The following is a 15,530-nucleotide window of genomic DNA, read 5'->3' as shown; positions in this document are numbered from 1 at the left end:
AGGGTCGTTAGAACCCTAGGGCCAACTTTCCAGGTTTTCATAACAGAAGGAATATAAAGTGATATCACATGGTTCTTTTTCTCCCTCAAAAGATACTCCCTTTCAGTAGAAAAGAAAATCTTTGACACCATTTTTTTAAAAAACAGGAAACACAACAGACTTTGCATAACTTAGAAATCCAGAGGAAAAAAATTCTGTTGACAATGATCATTTTATCAGAAATAGGCTGTTTTATAGCTAATGAAGGGGTCAAACATGGTGATGTGACTATACCAATAATTTATTTCCTGTACTGCTACCTTTTAACAGAACAGAGACTATCAAGCTTATTCCTTCTAATTACATAGAAGAGTGAATCACAGTTCTCTAAATGTAATAAAAAAGAGCAATTTGTCAAAGAAGACAGCCACTCCCTGACAGACATATATAAAATAGAACGGAAAAACTGGCTTGGGTTAAGATTTATGAGAAATAACCCATAAATTCTATTAATTAAAAATATACTTTAACTATTGAAAGGGGGGCAAATATATAGCAATAAGTTTGAAGGGCTTTTTAACTTTTAAATTCACTTAAAATTATCCATTAATGGCGATTCTGAAAGCTTCTTGAAAAAATAGAGCAGCTAAACTAGGAATCCATTTTTTAAATTAATTTCTTCCTCCAACATTTGATTGATATAAACCTGTTCTAAATGATTAGTATAATTCATAGGTAAATATATAAAATTATTTCATCATTAATGTACTTATAAACCCATTTTATCAGATATAGGATGTTTTATAGATAATGATTGGGCATCAAACATGGATATGTTATTATGGAACTAGTAAAAGAATAGGATTTATTATTGACCAGAAAAATTACCACCTTTGAGTATAAATATTTTATAATAATTTATCTTTTCTTCACTGATGATAATACAGCTCTACATAATATATAAATAGACATCTCAATTTTATTCATTTCTGAATATCAACTATTTATAACACTGTTTGGTATACAGTTGATGTTTAAAGAATACTTATTACCCCCTGGTATTGGGCAAGGGGACACCTGATTGGTGGTGTTGGTCTTATATCAATCTGGGGCAGAGCAGATGTATAGTCCTTAGTTCATCCTAGCTTGATGCCTGTATTGGTGGCCAGAGCTGTTTCATGCCTGAGGCACATGAAAAAAAAAAAAAAAAGAATACTTATTAAAATAATATATTTTAATATATATTTCTGGTACCAAAGGGGTAATGAATTTAGAGTTAGGATTTCTGGGTTTTAGTTTGGAATCATTCATTGATGAAGATACTGAAATAAATAAATACACACACTTGTGTGATCCAACTGCCTTCTGCTGGGCATTGAGCTTATTTCAAAGCTGTTCTGTTCTCTTGAGAGAAATGGTCTGGCTCCTTCAGTGAGGCACGTTTTAAAGGAGAGAGTGATAGAGAGAGGCAGCTCCATGGAAGAGCTCCGAGCAGGGGAATCACAATTCCTTTTGAAAGGAATAATCCTCAGGACTAGGATGGAGGTAGGGCAGGCGCATGAAGGCTGCAGACAGTCAGCAGGGAGTGGCCTTGGGAACCTATGAATGGATCTGAAGCAGGCTCAGAAATGAGAAGAACGTAATTGCATTGACCTAGCTACGAATATAGTTTAAAGAAACTTAAAATGCAGAGCTACAGTTGAGAAGAGCCTGAGATCTGAAATCACTGATAAGGTTAAAATTACAGCTCCATCCCTTCCTGCCTATGTGCTCTTGGGCAACCTTTTAACAGTGACCTCATCTGGAAATGATAATAATAACATCAAGCAGTATGGATTATTGTGAAGATTAATGGGTGTAAATTTCATGATTTGCTATTAGTACTCAATAAATATTAGTACTCGATATTAACTGTTATTGTTGCAATATTGTAGCTACCTTTTAAGACGTCGACATTAACACACCGTAAATAATGTACATTCGTATGCAGCTATATTTTGACTTCGATTTATTTTAACGCGGATTCTGAAACAGTATAATACAATGGAACTTGCATCTTAAAGAAGCTGCATAAGAACTGTGTTTATAGCTGTCAGTCTCCCATTCCTTAAAAACGCGTAGTGTGGATAAGCCGCCTGAAGGTCCCTTGGTGACGCCGTTACAATACTCATGCCTCGTGTGTCACATTCCAGATGTGCTCTGGGTCCTCCTGGCTTCTGAAAACTAAAGTGCATGGATAGCAAGTCAAAGTACTATTTTGTGAGAAACCACTGAGACCTTGATGAAGAAAAAAATATATAATTATATATAATAGTATGAATCAGTGAAGGGATTAGCCAAAGAACATGTTTGCATAACCCACGGACACAGACAACAGGCCAGAGGGGAGGGGGGTCTGGGGCTTGGTGGAGGGGGGCAGAAGGGGATGAAATGGGGATATCTGTAATAGTATCAACAATAAAAGTAAAGAAAAAAATAATATGAATTATTTCCTTCACATTATCTCTCTCCATAAATTATTTCCCAGCTGTCAATACATGCAGTGTGTAAGAGAATTATTTACCTGTTCCTAAAGTCTATTTATGCATTTTTCAGGAACTATCAAGCACATTATGGTTTCTCTTTTCTTTACCAAATCCTGTCTGACATATCTCCTGTTTAAAAATCAAAGGCTCACCCAAGAAACTACCTCATTCCCTTGGGCCTGAATATGTGTACATGTAGACAAGTCCTTTGGTTGTAAAGAGAAATAAGAATGCATCAGCTGTTAGTGTTCCGTGCATGATAATCATATCCATGCCTCAAATGCAGAGCAGAACAGAAACTGGAGCGTATAAGACGTGAGGATCAACTGCTTGGTAATTTGACATTGATAGCAATGATGGCAGCATCTTGCAGTGTTCCTGAGAATAGGGCCCCTTCTCTGACATCATATTTCTCTGAGCTGTAAGATAAAGTAACTCCCTCAGGACTTTTTTTTTTTTTTATCCTCACCCAAGGACATTTTTCCATTTTTTGTTCAGGTAGAGTGGGAGGGAGAGAGAGGAACAGAGAGAGAGAGAAACATCGATGTGAAAGGGACACATCGAGTGGCTGCCACCCGCACAACCGACCAGGGCCGGGGACAAACTGCAACCGAGGTACATGCCCTTAGCGGGAACCGAACCCGGGTCTCTCAGGACCGCAGGCCGACGCTCCAACCACTGAGCCAAACCGGCCAGGGCTCCCTCAGAACAATGCTATACATGTTACAATGTTTCTGGAGCAGTGTTTAGTAACGTGTATCAAAAGGCAAACATCTGGGTGACCATGCTTAGTATTTACCCTAAAGAACAAAGGAGGGGTGAACAAAGATGTTCTTTAGGACATAATAGCAATCCTAACAACAATGAAAAAGTAGAAACAATACACTTTTTCAACAAGTGAGAACTGATTAGAGTAACAGTAGTAGTTCATGCTAGAATACTATGAAAGCAATAAAATTATTTGTGGAAACACATGTATGTAAATATACTATATAATACATACAGATGCAGTAGGATTTATGTATTCTTGTGTGTGTATATGCTGATTGGTAGAGATGTATACAATATACCCATAATGCAAATCACCCAAAGTTTTTTACCTTTCTGTAGTACTGTTTTCTTCTGAAAAACCAATTACAATGATTTCAGTGTTAACTGTGGTTAACTGTGGAAAATCCCAAACTCCCCCTCTGTTTTTATAAAGGCTGTGTTTCCCTACCCAAGTATTTTGAAAAGTAGAGAGTTGATCGCAACTTTGCTTCTGAATCAGTTTATACTGCAGCTTTTCAAATTTTATTTATTTAATGTTGAATATTTAATATGTTATGAGCTTAAAATGTCAAAAACTACCCAAACAGATATATAAAAGCTTCCCTTTCCCCATCCTTTTACTATTTTTACCTTTGTCATTCTATTTGAAGTGAATTACTTGTAGACAGCATATTGTTAGACCACATTTTCCCATACATTTTATCATTCTCTATTATTTTAATTGGCATATTTGGATCATTTACATTGTAATTATTGATATGTCATAATGGCTTAAGTCTGCCATTTTATTATTTGTTTTCTGTTTATTTCCTTTGTTTTATGTCACTGTACTGTGGGTTATTTGTTCATTATTTAGGATTCGCCTTGCTTTGCCTAACATGCTTTTTAGTATATAGCATCTTATATAATTTTTTTAGAGGCTGCTCTAGGCATTGCAGACAGTCGAACAGTATTGACATTTTATAACTTTGAGTGAAGTATATAAACCTTCCTTCATTTAGGTTATTTTATCTGCCCAAATTTTTACTTATAATTGTCTTAAGCATTTCCTTGACATACAGTGAGCACCACATCAGATGCTATGATAATTTTTGCTTCAGCCATCAAATTTTTTTTAATATACTCAGAAGAAGTAGGTTAAATTGTATCCCTTTTACACCCAAACCAAGTCTGACATTCCCAGACTTCTGTTATCATTTTCTCCTGTTTAGAGAACTCCCTTTAACCATTTTAAGGATAAGTTTGCTACCAACAAATGGTCTTAAGTTTCCTTCAATTGAGAATTTTCTTTCTCTTCCATTCCTGAAGGATATTTTTCACAGAATATAGAATTTGCTATTGACATTCTTTTCTTCATGTTTGAAAATGCGGGCAAACCCCATCTCTTCTTGTCACCTTCAGGCTCCTGTTCTATTCACAAGAGTTGTCTCTCAGTGATTCCAGACAATCACAGTTTTATGCTAACTTTGGTGCCATGTCTAGGAAGCCTTGTGTTTGTCAACAAAAGTCCTCAGTGGGACTCCTTTTTCTATCAAGACATTCACCCCAGTTCATAGCTTTAAAAGAGTAGAAGGCTGATAACCAACTTTATAGCACTTCATTTTCTGTTTCATATGTAATGAATTTCGATGAAGCTAAAATTGTTACAATAAAATTGAATTTAGGTTAATTTTAAAGCATTTATGTATATACTAGTATATGCATATTTAAAAAATCTCATACGTGGCTCTTCATTCTTGTGATACATCAGAATAAACTGGAGTGCTTTTTGAAAGTGCTACGGCTAGACCCTGACTGGGTAGCTCCATTGGTTAGAGCATCATTCAATACAACAAGATATACCAAGGTTGTGGGTTTGCTCCCAGGTCAGGGCACATATAAGAATCAACCAATAAATGCAAAAATGAGTCAAGAGCAAATTGATCCCCCCCATCCTCACTTTTCCCTTTCGCTCTCTGGAATCAACAATTAAAAAATAAAATAAGAAAGTAAAATAAAAATGCCAAGGCTAGGGCCCTAGACCTGTACATCCGGATTTAATTTGCTTGAGCGGGTCCCAAACTAGGTATTCACCCATTCACAAAGGTCAAAATCACACATCATCTTGGATTCCTCTTGTATATTCATTTTCTATAGAAGTAATTTCCATTTATACATTTGTGGTATTTTTTTTCAATATCTTTTTTTCCTTCCTGTATTGCCTAACACTATGCTCATTCACACTCTTATTAATGTTTACTAGAATTATCATAACAGTCTCTTAAATAGTCTTCCTCATTTTCCTCATGGCACTTGGGGTATAACTGAAGTGAGTAATAGTTGCTATTTACTAAATATTTCTATTATACTAGGCATATTATGCTGTTTAAATCAACCGTGACCTTGAGATATGTAAATTATTTTCTTTCTCGTATTACAGGGATGGAAACAGACGCACTGAGAGATTAAACACCATGTCTAAAAGTAGCAGAACTGTGAGTGAAATCCAAAACTATTTGATTTTCAAATGTCTTCCACTAAAACATTCCTTCTCTCCCTCTCCCTTCTGTGTGAGATGCTCCCTTGTGTTAAAATTAGATGCTTCTTTAGAATTCTCTAGTTGACTACAAGCTCCCTGGGGGCTGGAATTTCATGTGCTTTCATGTAAAAATTGTCCTGAAAATTTTACTATCTTTAAATTATTTAGTAAAATTTAAATAATAGAATACAAGATACATTTTAATGTTCTATCTTCTCTGAGATTATATTTTTCTTTTCAGTCAAACATGATCTTCCATTTTCACATTATTTTTATTTTTAAAAATTAAAGTTGACATACAATATTGTATTAGTTTCAAGTATAAAACATAGTGATTAGATATTTATAGAACTTATGAACTGATCACCAGGTAAGTTTAGTACCCGTTCATGGTTCTTACAATATTATTGACTGTATCCCCTATGCCTTATTTTGCATCCCATGGCAATTCTTATAACTGGCATTTTGTATTTTGTATTTCTTAATCTCTTCATCTTTTGCCATTCCCTAGCCATCCCCCACTCCCCAAATCTGGCAACCATCAATTTATTCTCTGCATCTATGAATCTGTTTCTGTTGTGTTCTTTTTTTTTTTAGATTCCACATATAAATGAAATCATATGGCATTTGTCTTTCTTTGTCTAAGTTGTTTCACTTAGCACAATACCCTCTAGGTCCATCCATGTTGTTGCAAATGGCAAGATTTCATTCTTTTTTATGGCTGAGTAATATTCCTTTGTATATATGTATCATATTTCTTCATTCATTCATCTAGCAATGGACACAGGTTCCTTCCACATCTTGGCTCTTGTAAATAATGCTTCAGTGAACATAGGGGTGCATATGTCTTTTCTGATTAGTGTTTTTGATTTCTCTGGAGAAATACCAAAAAGTTGGATTGTTGGGTCATATGGTATTATATTTTTAATTTTTTTAGGAACCTTCTTACTGTTTTCTAAAGTGTCTGCGCCAATTTACAATCACTACAACAGTGTATGAGGGTTCCTTTTTTTCACCTTTGTGCCAATACTTGTTTGTTGATTAATTGATGATAACCATTCTGACAGGTGTAAAGTGATCTCATTGTGGTTTTAATTTGTATTTCTTTGATGATTAGTGTTGTTGAGCATCTTTCCATATGTCTATTGGCCATCAGTATGTCCCCTTTGGAGAAATATCTATGTAAGTCCTCTACCCATTTTAATTGGATCATTTGTGGGGGTTTTTTTGGGGGGGGAGGGTGTTAAGTTGTATGATTTATTTATATATATTTTTGTATTAACCCCTAATAAGATGTATCAATTGTGAAATATTTTTTCCATTCAGTAGCTTGTCATTTTGTTTTGTTGTCCATCTTCCTGTTACTAATATTTTTTGCATACCCATTATTTAGCTATAGTGTAAAGATAAATGTCAACTCCATGATAAAATCTCCATGATTCCGCTGCCAGTGTTGCTCAGTTGGTTGAGCATCATCCCATGAACCAGGAGGTCACAGGTTCGATTCCTGGTCAGGGCATGTGCCTGGGTTGCAGGCTCAATCCCCAGTAGGGGGTGTGCAGGAGGCAGCTGATCAATGTTTCTCTTTCCCTGAAATCAATAAAAACATTTAAGAAAATATTCATGATTCTAAATTAGTAAATGAAAAAATTATGAATGGTCCTGACCGGTTGCGCAGTGGTTAGAGCATTGGTCTGCGGTCCAGAGAGACCGTGTTCAGTTTCCACTAAGGGCACGTCCCTTAGTTGCAGTTTGTCCCTGGCCCTGGTTGGGTAGTGCGGGTGGCAACCACTCGATGTGTCCCTTTCACGTCGATGTTTCTCTCTCCTCTCTCTTCCTCTCTCTCTCTCCTATTCTATCTGAACAAAAATGGAAAAATGTCCTCAGGTGAGGATTAAAAAAAGAAAACATTATGAATGACATTATTTAACTGCTAAAATTGACCCTTCAAAATCAAAATTATCTTATACAAAAATAACATACGACTGATACAGCATAAGGCATGCATAATTTTTACAAGCATAAAATTACTTTAAGAATTGGAAATACAAATTTCGTCGGTTATATTATTCGAGTATATAATATATACCAGTAAAGGACTGGCAGAATATGGCACTGGAGCATTAAGTGTCTGTGGGATGATGGGTGACTATTTAAATCTTCTTCCTTTCTGTGTTTTTAAGTTTCGAATGATAAACATGATTTATACTTGAATGGAAAATAGAATGTTATTTTAATAAAGAGTAGTGTATTAAAAATAATGAGAGATTCACCAGCAAAATCAAATGTAAATATCCTAGTAAAGCCAAAAGAAGTTTTGATTTTATTTCTTAAAGGTCACAACCAAACAACCCGTGATGAGGGTGAGAGACAAATACATTTTATCACTGACTGAAGAATGTTAGAATTTTATCCAACATGTGGAATTTTCAAAATATCATAAATATCGAAGCAAGGGAATGATGAAAATAATGACAAAGTTAAGAGGCAAAAAATATTTCTGAAAACAGACTATATATCTGAAACAGTTACTAAAACAATAATAGCCCAAGGTCTAACTGAGCTAATACTTTTTTTTTTTTTTTGGAAGAAGCTACAGCAACAGAGGAAGATGTCACTAAGTATACTGTGTAAGCTAGAGGATGAATATCTAAATCATAATAAAACTATTTTGATATATGTCCCCTAAACATTTGTACTTTTTATTAATAAATTCAAGTGTTTTTGTAGAAATAATGATCTTGTTTCATTAGTACAAGAAAAATTTTATTAGTGTAGGATAGAAATTCTGAAAAGAGTTTCCAACTTGAACTCCTCCTTCACCTTTCTGAAAACTCTATTGTTGGGTATTTTCTAGTACAGTAAAAAATGTTCTGCCTCTTCTGAAAAAGCAGTTCTGTATAACAAGGGCATGAGGCAACTTTTTCTAATCCATGGAGGCAAATAAACCCTATTGCTCTGCATCTGGGTATCTAAAAGGAATATGTTGCCCGGCCAGTGTGGCTCAGTGGTTGAGCATTGACCCATGGACCAAGAGGTCACCGGTTCGATTCCCGGTCAGGGCACAAGCCCAGGGTGTGGGCCAAATCCCCAGAGGAGGGCATGCAGGAGGCGGCCAGTCGATGTTCTCTCTCATTGATGTGTCCATCTCTCTCTCCCTCTCCCTTCTCTCTCTCAAATCAATAGAGAGAGAAAAATAATAATAAAACGGGTATGTTAATGATGCATCACAAGATTTTAAAAGCATAATAATTTAAAATTTAATTTAATTTTAAATTTTTAAATTATTTTTTACAATAAAAATATTAAAAAGCTACCTTCTTTTGGACACACATACACATCAACATACCATACTTGATAACTTCATGTGATATTAAAATGATACAAAAAATATAATGATAATGCTTAGAAATTAATACAAATAATGGAAAAAGAGCTCCCTGGGTCAAATGGGCCATAGTTGTGTTAAATTATTCTTAACACTATATTTTAAACACTCTAGGAAACCCAAGAAAAAAAGGACTAAGCAACAGGAATTAACTATGTAATTAACAAGTATAATTAAGGAAAAAAGACTGGAAATTTTCCGTTCTCACAGGGCAGTTGTTGAAAGCAAATGAGCGCAGGAGCGGTCAAATGTTTGCGGCACTGCCGCCGTTTGGAAAATCTAGGGTCCCTGTTAGGTTTTATACTGCTGGACGGTCACTGTGTTGTAGCGAAATGGTAGCAAGACACGAATCTGGACTGTATCATAAAGTACTAAACAAAATAAAATTCAAGATCAAAAAAGGGTAAAATATTAATGACGGAAAGGAAAGAAACAGAAATGTGCTTTGTCAGTCCTGAAAACCACATGGTTTGGGCATTTTAACAACTGTGAATACTTTGGGAAGGTGGCTGTTGATACATATTAGAGACAATCTTGAATAAATTTGAAAATCAGGACTTCATCCCAAGATTCAACTGCTCACATAAAAAAACAAAACAAACAAACAAACAAAAATATACCTTCAGTGTTACAAATTCAAACCTAGTATATTTGTACTCACTTGGAATGGAAACACACCATTTATTGGAAAAGCCATGTTTATATTCATTTATAATATATCTTATCTGTTTTATAAAGATACTCGGAAGTATTTTTGTTTGATGTCTTGTTCCTCTTTAATAAGCCATTTTAAATACTAATATTACTTTTTATTCAACTTAAAAACATAATAAAAATTGATACATAGTGAAATTTAGGTGATATTCCAAGTTAGATTGATTGAAAAGTTATCACGCTAGAGGAATAGTTTAGTATCACTTAGCTTGTGATAAATGCTATCATGCAATAAAAATCTTGAAAATCCCATATTATCCTAAGCACTAGGGGTTCAACCCCTATGCAAATATAAATACTCAAGTTACAGGCAATGGAATTTAGAAGCCAAATTGAACATCTGTGTCCTTCCTTGGGTGAGTCTTGGTGATGAGGAAGAGACCGAAGTCTGGTTTAAAAAATGTCTGTCATTATCTTCACAAAGGAGTAACCCCCAAAGATTATAAAGCAAGCATAGATGTTTTGTTATTAACATCACCATCATGTGCCTTACAACGGACACTTCAGTCAGCGTAGAAGCGCAAATACAGCTGTGGTCCCATAAGATTATAATGAAGCAGAAAAGTCCTACTTCCCAGTGACTTAGTCTCCATTGCCATGTCCTAGTGCAGCACATTACACGTGTGTCTGTGGTGATGCTGGTGTAGACAAACCTGCTGTGCCGCCGACCATATAGAATTATAGCACGTACAATTATGCACGATTCCGAATACTTGATGATGATCACAACTGACTATGTTACTGATTCGTGTATGTACCAAACTATACTTTGTAATCATTATTTTGGAGTACATTCTTTCCACTTACAAAAATAAGAAGTTTGCTGTAAAACAGAATGCTGGGTTGTGCCCACAGCCGCCTCATACACCCTGTGTTTACCCCTCTCTTCATTGCATCATTTTCTTCTGGGCTCCACTTAATCCCATTGTTTTGTTCGTCATGGCCCCTGAGCATACAGAATCTGCTTCTAATGTTGCCAGTAGGTGGCCACATCCAATGACTGAGCTGGAAAAAAAAATTGACTGTGGTTAAGGGACAACAAGGTGGAGAAATCAGTGATGGTTATTGCTCACCGGTCAGGCTTGTCCCATTTCACACATTTGAAGAAGAAGAACGAAGGGATGGAAGGGGTTAAGGGAGAAGCTTCACTGAAGGCAGCGAGGCTGACAGCAATTCAACAGGGGTCTGTGTCAGACAAGGAGAAACATCTAACAACCTGAATCGAAAACCAGACCCAGAAGCATTTCCCTCGCAGCACCATGCCAGTCATGACCAAAGCAAGAAAGTTGTGTGTGTGTGTGTGTGTGATGTTGAAAGAAAGGCTGAACCCAACTCTAATGTTAAGTGTACTGCTAGCTCTGGGTGGTTTAAACAATTCGAGAACAATTATTCATTACGTCATGAGAAAGTGAGTGGAGCATCTGCTGAGTGCAGATGCGAAGGCAACTGCAGAAATGTGGGAAACTCGGAAGGAGCCAACTGCGGAGGGAAGGTACTTGCTAGAGCAAATATTCCATGTGGATGAAACATCCCTGTTCTGGGAAGGGACGCCTGAAAGGACTTTCGTCCACAGGAGGCCACGTCAATGCCAGGTTTCAAGGCGCTGAAGGACAGGCTAACAGCCTTGCTCGGGGCAGTGTTGCAGGCTACACATTGAAATCCTCTGTGATCTGGCACCGTGAGAACGGCAGGCCTGCAAGTGTATCAGCGAGTGTGCACAGTCAGTGTAATGCAGGGCCGGTAAGAAATCCCGAATGCCCAGCTTCTCTTCTGAGTTACCCTTCTCAATGGCTTTGCCATTGGAAACGCCTGCTCACTGACCGACTGTCACCATGTCCCTTGGCAACACACCTGGTCCCTCAGAGCTCTGATGGAGATAGATATTGAGATTACTGTTGTTTTCATGCTTGTTAATATAACATCCATTCTGCAGCCCGTGGATCAAGGAGTAATTTCAACGTTCAAGTCTAATTATTTAAGAACTACACACATGTTGTTCGGCTCCGGCTGCCACAGCTGGTGATCCCTTTGGTTGCATCTGGGCACAGTACACTGAACAGCTTCCGGGAGGGGTCACCATTCAGGTGCCGTTTTGTCCATTCATGGCTCGTGGGAAGAGGTCAAAGTCTCAGCAGTAAGAGGGACTCGGAGGAAGTTGGTTCCACCATCATGGATGACTCGGAGGAGGGTAGAAGCTCAGTGGAGGAAGTAACCCGAAATGGCAGGAGAACAGAATGAGAACCTGAGGCTGTGACTGCATCGTTGCAATCTCATGGTCAACGGACAACAGGTGAGCTGCTGCTTCTAGTGGCATCCAGGAGAGCGGTCCTTGAGATGGAACCTATACCTGACAAGGCGGCTGCATGAAATCGTTGCAATGACAAGGGACTGAGAAGAGCCCATAACCAACGTGCAGCAAAGGGCACCTTCTGAAAGACTTTCCACCGTGAGCAGTGCTGTCAAAGAGGGTAGCAGGCTACATAGAAGTCGTCTGTGGAAGGAATAGTCAACCGATGTCGTGAACTTGTCTTAGTTTAGGAAGTTGCCGCAGCCCCTCCAGCCCTCAGCAATCGCCACCTGCGCCATCAGCCGGCAGGGGCGTCAGGAGGTTACAGCTCCTGGGGTTTCAGATGCTGGTGAGCGGTTCGTAGCAAGAAAGTCTTTATTTTAAGTTAAGGTGTGCACTTTGATTTAGACAAAACGCTACTGCGCCCTTAGTAGACTCCAGGGCAGTGTGAACATCCCTGGGATGGGACGGGAGGCACAGACTGTGGGACTCCTTGATGGCTGGGGTTCACCAGCCATCTGGCACGGGACCTGCAGGATTTCCAAGGAATGCCTGGCACGTGTCCTCCGTGTTTGGGTGTGTGTGGAGCAAATTTTTATTCTTTGTTTTTGTCACTCTTTTTGACCACGCCCCTCCTGTGGCAGTGGTTTTGCTCATGTCACCAAAAGTCAGTTGTTAAAACTGAGCGCTGTTTCTCTAAAATATTTTTTCAAATTAGCTGCAAACTGTCACCTGTTTTTACATGACCACGATTATGGATTTTATTCAGGGGAGAGGAAATAAAGCTGAGGAAAAACAACAATCATATATATATATATATATCTCCTCACCCAAGGACATTTTTTTTCCATTTTTTGTTCAGATAGAGTGGGAGGGAGAGAGAGGAAGAGAGAGAGAGAGAAATGTCGATGTGAAAGGGACACATTGAGTGACTGCCACCTGCATGACCAACCAGGGTCGGGGACAAACTGCAACTGAGGTACATGCCCTTAGCGGGAACCGAACCCGGGTCTCTCTGGACCTCAGGCCGATGCTCTAACCGCTGAGCCAAACCAGCCAGGGCCAATCATATATATATAAATATATATAAATATATATATATATATTTAAAGAGAATTTATAGTAGAACATAAAGAGCCCCGCCCAGGGCAGGAATATCAGAGGAGAACGCAGCCGTAAAAAACAAACAGAAGAAACCACTAACACCGGATAAGAAGCAGGATATGCAGGTGGAGAAGAGACACTGAACCATCTGTGAAAAGACTCCTCTCATTCATCGCTGCCTTAACACGTTCAAAATGTATATCGTCTAAATACATTTTCATTTGAAATGTTCATTCAGGATCTATTCAATCTCTAACGCGTTCGAAACATGTGAGTAGTCGGATAGGAAGTAAACAGGAGTCACTGTCTTTAAGAGGTGGGTAGCCCTGTGGGAAAGATGAATCACTAAACACACACAGTTTACGCTGCGTGGAAACCAGGCAGGAGATCGTAGATAGTTAGGGGCCAACACGAAGGCTGGAGGGTGAGCTCCAAAGGAGACTGGAGGAGAGCGCAGTAAACACAGGTTAGGAGAAGACAGGACAGGATTGGAAAAGGAGCTTGGCTAAGTATTAGGTGTATGATGAATGGAGGTTTTTCTGGATAAAAAGTCCAGCATAAGCAACGGCATAGAGGTGCAAACAGTGTTGAGGGAGTAAGATATACTTTGCTAATGTTACAAAATGCGTTGCGTTGGGAAGTGTGGAAAATAATGATAGGAGAAAAAGAAGGAGCTAGCATGTACTGACCATTGCTACAGAACAGACACTTGACAAATTCTCACCAAGAAAATCACGAGGTAAGAGGTACTGTTATCTCCATTTTAATAAGTGAGAAATTTGGAAAGGATTAGCGAGACTTCTATGAAAGGCATGGCTATGTGCTGCGTGCTAAGTGAAAGGAAATCGGAAGGAAATGCAGGTAGGCGAGAAAGAGAATGGAAATTGGGGGGTAGGGACAGTACTCATTCTGCGAATTAAATTTCACTTTTCACAGACCACTGACATTTAAAAAACTAATCTATTAAGTGCATGCCAGTCTAGGAAAATTCCCAGCTTCAGTGAATAAATTCATAATATTAGCACTGAACAGTAAGAAAGTAAAATAGCTTCTTTTTGAGATAATGGTAGATCTCATTTGATATGATTTTTTTTCAAAAAAAGAAATTTTGTTTGGTATGAAGATGCAGAACTATGCCTACCGATTCTACTGTCTGTCAGTAGCTAAGTAGGTATTATACCTGCAAAAAGTCTAAATTCGTTCTCAGAAACAAAATGGGAGAAGTGCAGAGGACAGAAGAGGTGAACGTAACTTACAGAAGATAATAGACTTAGTCACGCTTCTTTGCTCTGAGTTTGTAAAGCTTGCATTTCTCCTCTCTCTTCCCTCCCTCCCTCCTTCTCTCTCTTCCTCTGTCCCTCCCTACCCCTCTTTCTTTCTTTCTTTGTCTTTATTTATCATTCTTTTTTATGATTTGGATACTGGACAATCATACTATAGGATGTGCAAAGAATAGATACATGATTATGCAGTTATGGAGATAAGAGTATAAAACCCAGTAAGGATCTGAAGCAGAGGAAGGTGATGCTTCGTCCAAAAAACATACCATTCATACATACAGTTTCAATGTTTATAATGTATTGGGAAACACTTGCAAACATTAGGAACAGTCATTTACTTTAGCTCAGTTCTCGTATTTGGTAACTGTGACAAACAAAAGAGAAAAGACTTTGTAAAATTCGGGTGAGGGATATACCATCTACGGTTTTAGGGCAGTGCTTCTGAAATTTGACAAGGTTCAGTAATAATTACAGATATGCTGAAGGGACTTATGATAATAGACGAGATGGAAGAAGTTAGCAGTCTTAGGCCAGTACATGGATGTTAGCAAAAGTGGTAATATGTTAAACTCAAAGGAAAAAATTTCACCTGGATCATCAAGTTCTTTATACAGGTTCTGTCTCTTGGCAGCTGTCAGCAGCATCTTTTGATAACTAATAATATATTTTTAATCTGAAGGGTAATGGTTTTCTTTCTAGGTTAAATATTTTCTAACTCTTTAATCTTAATGTAAAATCAAGGTTAACAATGTTAAAAAATGTCCCTGGTGAATTAAGGAATGTGGGGGGAAATGAATTAATATTTAGAATATAGATGATAAATCTTTGATTTATTAGAATATCTCCAGAACCATATTGGTAATATGAGATTAATTGAGCAACTTTAATTTTAAATATAAGACACGTATTAGGGTGAGAAATTTCAAACCACACGTTTTGTGGGTTTAAAAATGGAATAAGGCAC

At 37.7% G+C, this 15,530-nt stretch overlaps 1 pseudogene; it reads left to right on the top strand.

Moving 5' to 3' along the window:
- The first annotated feature begins 1,030 nt into the window (after positions 1-1,030).
- LOC118616701 lies at positions 1,031-1,174 on the top strand (annotated as a pseudogene).
- The last annotated feature ends 14,356 nt before the right edge of the window (positions 1,175-15,530 follow it).

This window comes from Molossus molossus, unplaced genomic scaffold, assembly GCF_014108415.1.
Source record: "Molossus molossus isolate mMolMol1 unplaced genomic scaffold, mMolMol1.p scaffold_m16_p_4, whole genome shotgun sequence".
Lineage (NCBI taxonomy): Eukaryota > Metazoa > Chordata > Mammalia > Chiroptera > Molossidae > Molossus > Molossus molossus.
Note: the sequence above shows the minus strand (reverse complement) of the source record. Positions and strands in the feature narration are given on the sequence as shown.